Consider the following 7,701-nt stretch of genomic DNA (forward strand, 5'->3'; position numbering starts at 1 on the left):
CTCTATTAACTTTTTAATGTCCATGGTATCTGCAGTGATGTCCCCTTTTTCATTTCTGATATTAGTAATTTGGGTCTTCTCTCTTTTTCTTAGTTAGCTTGAATAGAGATGTATCAACTTTATTGATATTTCAAGGAACCAGCTTTGGGTTTGTTGATTTTCTCTACTGATTTACTGCTTTTAATTTCATTTATTTCTACTCTAATTATGAATAGTTGTTTCCTTCTGTTTACTTTGGATTTAATTTGCTCTTATTTTCCTAGTTTGCTAAGGTTGAAGCTTAGGTTATTGCTTTAGGTACTTATTGTTTTCTAATATATGCATTCAATGCTATAAGATTCCCTCTAAACATTTCTTCTGCTGCATTCCACAAATTTTTGTAAATTGTGTTTTCACTTTCTTTAGTTCAAGATATTTTTTTTAATTTCTCTTGAAATTTCTGTTTTGACACTTTTATAAGTGTGTTGTTTGTGGTTTTCCAGCTACCTTTCTATTGTTGATTTCTAGTTCAATCCCTCTGTGGTCTGAGAACAGACATTATATGTATTCTATTTTTTTTAATTTCTTAAGGTGTGTTTTATGACCCAGGATGTTTTCAATCTTGATGAGTGGTTCATGTGAGCTTGAGAATAATGTATATTTTGTGGTTGTTGGATAAAGTAATCTATAGTTGTCAACTACATGTACTTGTTTGATGGTACTACTGAGTTCAACTATGTCTTACTGAAGTTCTTCCTGCTGGTTATGTCCATTTCTGATAAAAGGGAGATCAAGTCTCCACCTATAACAATGGATATATCAATTTCTCCTTGCAGTTCTGTTGGTTTTTGTCTCTCATATTTTGATGCTCTGTTGTTAGACACATATATTAAGGATAGTTATGTCATTTTGGAATACTGACTCCTTTATCATTATATGTTGTTCCTCTTTATCCCTAATATTTTTTCTTGCTCCAAAGTCTACTCTGTCTGAAATTAATATAGCTACTCCTGCTTTCTTTTGGTTAGTGTTAGCATAGTATACCTCTCTCTGTTCCTTTACTCTTAGTGTATATGTATTTATATTTAAAGTGGGTTTCTTGCAGACAACATATAGTTGGGTCTTGTTTTTTGATCCACTCTGACAGTCTCTTTCTTCTAATTGGTGTATTTAGACCATTGATGACTGATATAGCTGGATTAATATCTAGTATATTTGTTACTGTTTTCTATTTGTTGCACTTGTTCTTTGCTCCTGCTTTTGTCTTCCAGAAGTTTTCTGCTTTTTGTTGTTTTACTTGGGCATATTATATTATTTCACTTTTTCTCCTTTCTTGGCATATCAAATTATTTCTTTTGTTACTTTTTATTAATGGTTTCTCTAGAGTTTTCAGTATACATTTACAACTAGTATAAGTCCACTTTCAAACAACACTATACCACTTCACAGGTAGTGCAATTACCTTAATAATAACAAAAGAGTATTAATTTTTCAATCTCGTCCCTTTTATCATTGCTGTCATTCATTTCCTTTATACATAAATATATATATATATATATTCAAATACATTTGTAGCTGTTACAAACTGTTATCTGTTAGATTAATTTTAGAAAGAATAATGAAAACTATTTTATTTATTTCAATTATGCTTTGTCCAGTGATTTTTCCTTTCTTCATAATCTAGATCCAGGTTTCTGAACTATATTATTTTACTTCTCTGAAGATATCCTTTTATTAGTTCTTGCAATATATGTCTATTGGTAACAAATTCTCTCTATTTTTGTTTGTCTGAGTCATTCTTTGTTTCTCTAGCCCTTAGTTTATTAATCATAGTTTTTTTTTAAATTTCTGGTATGATAATTCCAACATTCCTGTCATATATGACTCTGATCTTGATGGTTGTTCTGTGGCTTCAATTGTTTTTTGTTTTTTAGTATGCCTTGTAATTTTTTTTTGAATGGCAGACATAATGTACAGGGAAAAAGAAACTGCAGTAAATAGACCTTTAGTAATGCAGTGCAAAAGTTTTTATCCACACTGAGCCTCCAGTGATTTATCAATTACAGTTTGTTTTTTTCCTACCCTGGTACAGGTCCTTGCAGAGATTTCTGCTTGTGGGTTTCTGTTCAGGTAAGTTGTGATTCCCTGTATCTACCTGTCTGTATCTACAATTTGGGGGGCAGAAGTTTGCTTTGTAACTTCACTTTCCTGACAGACCTAAGAAGAGTTGTTGAGTTTTCAATTTGTTCAACATTTTATTTGTTAGGACAGAGTTAATACTTTCAAGATCTTTACAAGCCATCCAGAAGTGTTACTTTTTTAAAATACTATTTTAGATGATAGTAGTCATTAGTGTTCTCAAAGTAACTCTCAAGTATGATATTTAAGAAATTTAAGGAACATAAAGGAAGAATTCAACATTCCTTATTCAATTTAAATTTTTCTCTTTTCCATGATTGAAGCTCTATGCTTAGGATTACATATTGTGATAATTGAACAGGCCTTCTTTTTGCTAATATGTTCCATTAATTTTACTATAATAGTAGTAATATAGATTTATTAGCAACAAATAGCATAAAGATGGAGAATCATTAATGATAAATCTTTCTAGACTTTGCTTTTATAATAGTATACAAATTCTGTACAATAACAGCATGGCATTGTTTTCTGGCACACCATACAAGTATTCCCCATTCTACTTTGCAATTTTATATGTCCAAATAGGCAAACATAAAGAAGTGGTTGCCTAAGTGTCCATGGACAGATGAATGGGTAAAGAAGATGTGGCACACGTATACAGTGAAATATCATTCCACCATGAAAAGAAATGAAATTGAGTTATTTGTAGTGAGGTGGATGGACCTAGAATCTGTCATACAGAGTGAAGTAAGTCAGAAAGAGAAAAACAATATATAAAATATATATATATATATATATATATATATATATATATAAACATATATATGGAATCTAAAAGAAAAAATGGTTCTGATGAACCTAGGGGAAGGACAGGAATAAAGACGCAGACATAGAGAATGGACTTGAGGACACAGGGAGGGGGAAGGGTAAGCTGGGATGAAGTGAGAGAGTAGAATTGACATATATACACTATGAAATGTAAAATAGATAGCTAGTGGGAAGCAGCTGCATCACACAGGGAGATCAGCTTGGTGCTGTGTGACCACCCAGAGGGGTGGGATAGGGAGGGTGGGAGGGAGATGCAAGAGGAGGGGGATATGGTGATAAGTGTATACACATAGCTGATTCACTTTGTTACACAGCAGAAACTAACACAACATTGTAAAGCAATTATACTCCAATAAAGATGTCAAAAAAATAAAGAAATGGTTGCATATAAATAGGTTTGGGAACAATATGGTGAAACTATTTTTAATCAAATCCCAAACATAGAATATAATATAACATAATGGAATGAATGAATGTAGATTATGTAACCAGAATAACATAGGTTCAAATCCTAAATTCAGCCCTGTTCTAGCTTTGCAACTGCAGGCAAGTTATATGGATTTTCTGTTTCTCAGTTTTTAAAATCAAGATATTAGGTTTATTTCTGTCTTTCTTTGAGTTCCCCACAAAGTAGTCCTTTAGACAATGTCTGGGGTACAGGTAATTATTTAGAAGATGATTCCAGGAAGCACAAGAGAGAGCAGAGAAAGTGAGAGAAGGAAGGAAGTCAATTAGGGGTGTGTTGATGTGTGGATTGCTAATGTGGACAACTGATGCCCAGTCCTGCTGTTCATCCTCTGAGATATTGTGCAGAACATGCCTCTGAAATGCCCTGTTAAAGGACAAAAAAGCTGGGGCCTTCATTCACTTATTCCCATCTTTCATTGCTGAGGATTATTTTGTGAGAATTAAATCCCCTGCCCTTGGTGCTGCCCTGGCTTCATGCTGAGCAAGCTCCTGACCTACAGGAGAAAGCTCTCAGGCAGAGAAGCAGAGGGCTGCCTGTGTTTGAAGAAGGAAGTTGCTACTATCAGTGCAGGTGAGCTTAAAGATGAGCAGAGTGTATACAGAATGAGGCTATTCTGTATACAGAATAGTATTCTGTATACAGTTTTTTATATACAATATAAAAAGTATTTATATACAATACTTAATATTTTATATACAATACTTAATATTGTATATAAAAAACCTAAGATCATCTATCACATAATAGATATTACATAAATGTAGCTATTATTTATTTTTAATTAATTCAGAAAATAACTGGGAAAGTATAATACCTACATCAAAAATCATTTATGAAATTGAATATCATGGAATCTTTCAAATAGCACTATTTTCCTTGCAAGCTCAGTAAACTTATCTGCTGATTCCTTTGTGGAAGAGAAGATGGCATCTATATACCTGGGGTAAAAGTAAAAAAGAACATCTTTACTCCATTTTTGTGTAATCAGATTAGACTGTGTTAACTTTGCCAGTATGGGATACTTTTTACCACATTACCAGCAATGCTCACTGTACATCGTAGGTAGATTTAGAGTTTAAAATGACACTGGAAACATATCCTGTCTTAATTTGATCCTACTCAGGTCCAACATGAGACCTAAAGAAGAAATCTAAGCTGATAGTAACGTTAACATTACTTTCATGAGCATAAGAAACTACAGCTAAATTCTCAGTCTCTTTGACGGTATAATATACTTCAATCAGGATTCTAGATTTGATTCTTTTATCTATTTTAAGTGAATTAGGCACTCAATTGACATCAGTGGAAATTGAAGTTCTCTGTAACTGTTCCAGATATCACAAATTCTTCCATGTAAACTTTACAAAGGTATCCGATAACCCTAATCTGAATAGATCCGCTTCTGACAGTGGCGCTACATTGCCCTTCACTGGTCCTTTCTAATCAGTAAGTGTCTGTTTTTTTAGAACCGATGACTAGAAAAAGATACACTGCTGCTATTTAAGGCCTATGTGAATCTTGGTTATATATATATATATATATATATATATATATATATATATATATATATATATATATATATATATATATATATATATATACACTGAAACATGGAAGTTAAAATGGGCCAGATCTATTCAAACTCTTTAATGCTACCCTGTTCTAACTGCTTTGAACATGGATATAAAGTAATGGCTTCCATATTACCATGGGTGACTCTGATGACTTGATTAGGAAATAAAAATTTTCTGACAATCAAAGCCCTCTGTTACCAATACTAGGCATCTAATTACTTTATTTTCTTTGTGGATTTCTGTTTTAACCATCAATGCTTACGTTATGAAATGAAATTATTTATTAATTTGTGCTCTAAAGGTCCACTTCATAAAACTCCTGGATGATGAGGACATCTAGAACCTGTGCTTGGATCATGGAGTCATTGTGTTCATTGTGTTTACATGCTTACTACATTACTTCCCAGTAACATAATTACTTACAAGATTCTGAAAATATGTTTGTTTAATAAAATGTTTCCATTTAATAAATGATGAGAATATCATACTGCACTGTTGGAATAACTATCTACAATCAGTGATTTTTTTAAATTACAAAGTAATTTCTATATACGTTTTAATATATTATAGTAGAGGAGCTAATTATTTGCACCAAAGACCTGATACTTTATTTTCAGATAATATATTATTTTTCTAGATTTTAGAATTCTTTTATAAATGTTTTTAGAACTGAAAGTCCAACAATTACATTGCAAGATTATTGGCTAAGAATGAATCTGGATGGTACATTATACTCGAATACACTTTTGTTTGTTTTTAACGCATTTATTTTTAATTATAACATATATAAAGAAACTCCATAAAATATTTGCATAGCTTAGCATTTTATTACAAAGTGAACATCTTGTAACCACCACTCAGGTCAAGAAATAGAGCACCTTCTTGATCACAAAGTTTTCTCTCTCCCTTAGAGATAAACGTTACCATATTTTTTTGTGTGAAAATCACTTGTTTTCTTTATAGTTTTGCTACCTACTCACATATTCATGAATACTATAGTTATTATCACTTGTTTTTTTACTTTATAAAATTTGAATATATGTGTTCTCTTGAGACTGACCTCTTTTTTATAATATCATGTTTATAAAATTAGTTCTTATTGGATGTGATTGTAGTTCCTTCATTTTCATTGCTTCATAGTGTGGTGCTTGTATGAATATATCATAATTCTATGACTGTACACTTTTTGATGGATATTTGGGTTGTTTCCTGTTGGGGCTATTATGAACAGTGCTGTATCCTGGTGGATGTGTGCATGCATTTCCTAATATATAATGAGGAATGGAATTGGTAGGTCATAAGGTATGAGTGTCTTCAGTTTTATAAGGTATACACAAACTATTCTCAAAAGTGGTTTTAGGAGCTTACACCCTAAACAGCATAATACAAATTTCCACATCTTAAAGTGATAGTTTTCAATGTTTCACCATTAAGAATGATATTTTTCTAGCTTTTGAAAAAGATATTCCTTATTGGATTAAAGAAATTCCCTTCTGTTAATAATGTCCTAAATGTTTTAATCTAAAATGAATTTAAGCATCCAAAGTAACCATTAGTAAATTTAGATATTTTAAATTTTATCACTAATGGATGTGCAGTGGTTTCTCAGTGTGATGTTAATTTATATTTTGTTGATTAATGTGGTTGAACAACTTTTCATATGGTTATTGTCCATTTTTATTTTCTTCTTGTGATGTTCCATTCAAATCTATTGAACTTTTTTTTTAAATTGGCATTGTTTATTCTGTGTTTTTTTCTAATAGGTAGGGGTTTACTATATATTCTGAGGACTTGTTTATTGTTGGTTACATGCACTGTGACTGTCTACTACCACTCTATGGCTTATGTTTTAATGCTTTTTTTGATGTCCTTTGATGAATATAAGTTTTAAAATTTAATATATTTTAATTTATCAAATTTTCCTTTTCTGTTATAAAGTTATTCTCTAACATTGTCTTTTAAAAAGCTTTGTTGTTTTGTCTTACAAATGTAGTTATTTAATCTACCTGGAATTGATATTTGGGTATGGTGAATGGTGTCCAATTATTTTTTCACATGTATATTGTTCCAGAACCATTTGTTTAATAAAAATAAATGATAAATAGATAAAGATGTCTTTTCATATCATCAGTGCAATCTCTGATTATAAATCAAGTGTCTTTCTCTAAGTGTGTGAAAACACCTTTCTTGGCTTTCTATTCTGTTAATCTATCAGGCTTAATAATTAACTCACCATCTTAATTTTTAAAACTTAACAATAGTCGTTATTACAAGTTTATATAGTATTAGAATCTGATAGAGCTATTTTTCCCACCATATTATTTTTTAACATTACCCTGACCCTTCTTGGCCCTTAGAATTTCTATACAAATTTTAGAATCAGCTTATCAAGTTTAACACAAGAAAAACTTGTTGGAAATTTGACTGTGATGGCATTTAATCTATAAACCAATTTTGTATAGTTAATCTTTTTAAGATACTAGGTCTCCTAATTTTTGAACATTGTGTATCTCCTTTATTTAGGTATTCTTTAATGTCTCACAATGAAGTTTTCTAATTTTTCTAATTTTCTGTTGGCTATTTTCTTGTTATTTGATATTTTTGGTATGTTTGACATAAAATGGTATCCTTTCAAATTTCTAATTTTGGCTTGTATATAGGAAGACAAATAATTTTTTGCTTGTATATAGAAAGACATAATATTTTATTGAT

Source organism: Delphinus delphis, chromosome X (genome assembly GCF_949987515.2).
Source record: "Delphinus delphis chromosome X, mDelDel1.2, whole genome shotgun sequence".
In the NCBI taxonomy this organism is placed as follows: domain Eukaryota; kingdom Metazoa; phylum Chordata; class Mammalia; order Artiodactyla; family Delphinidae; genus Delphinus; species Delphinus delphis.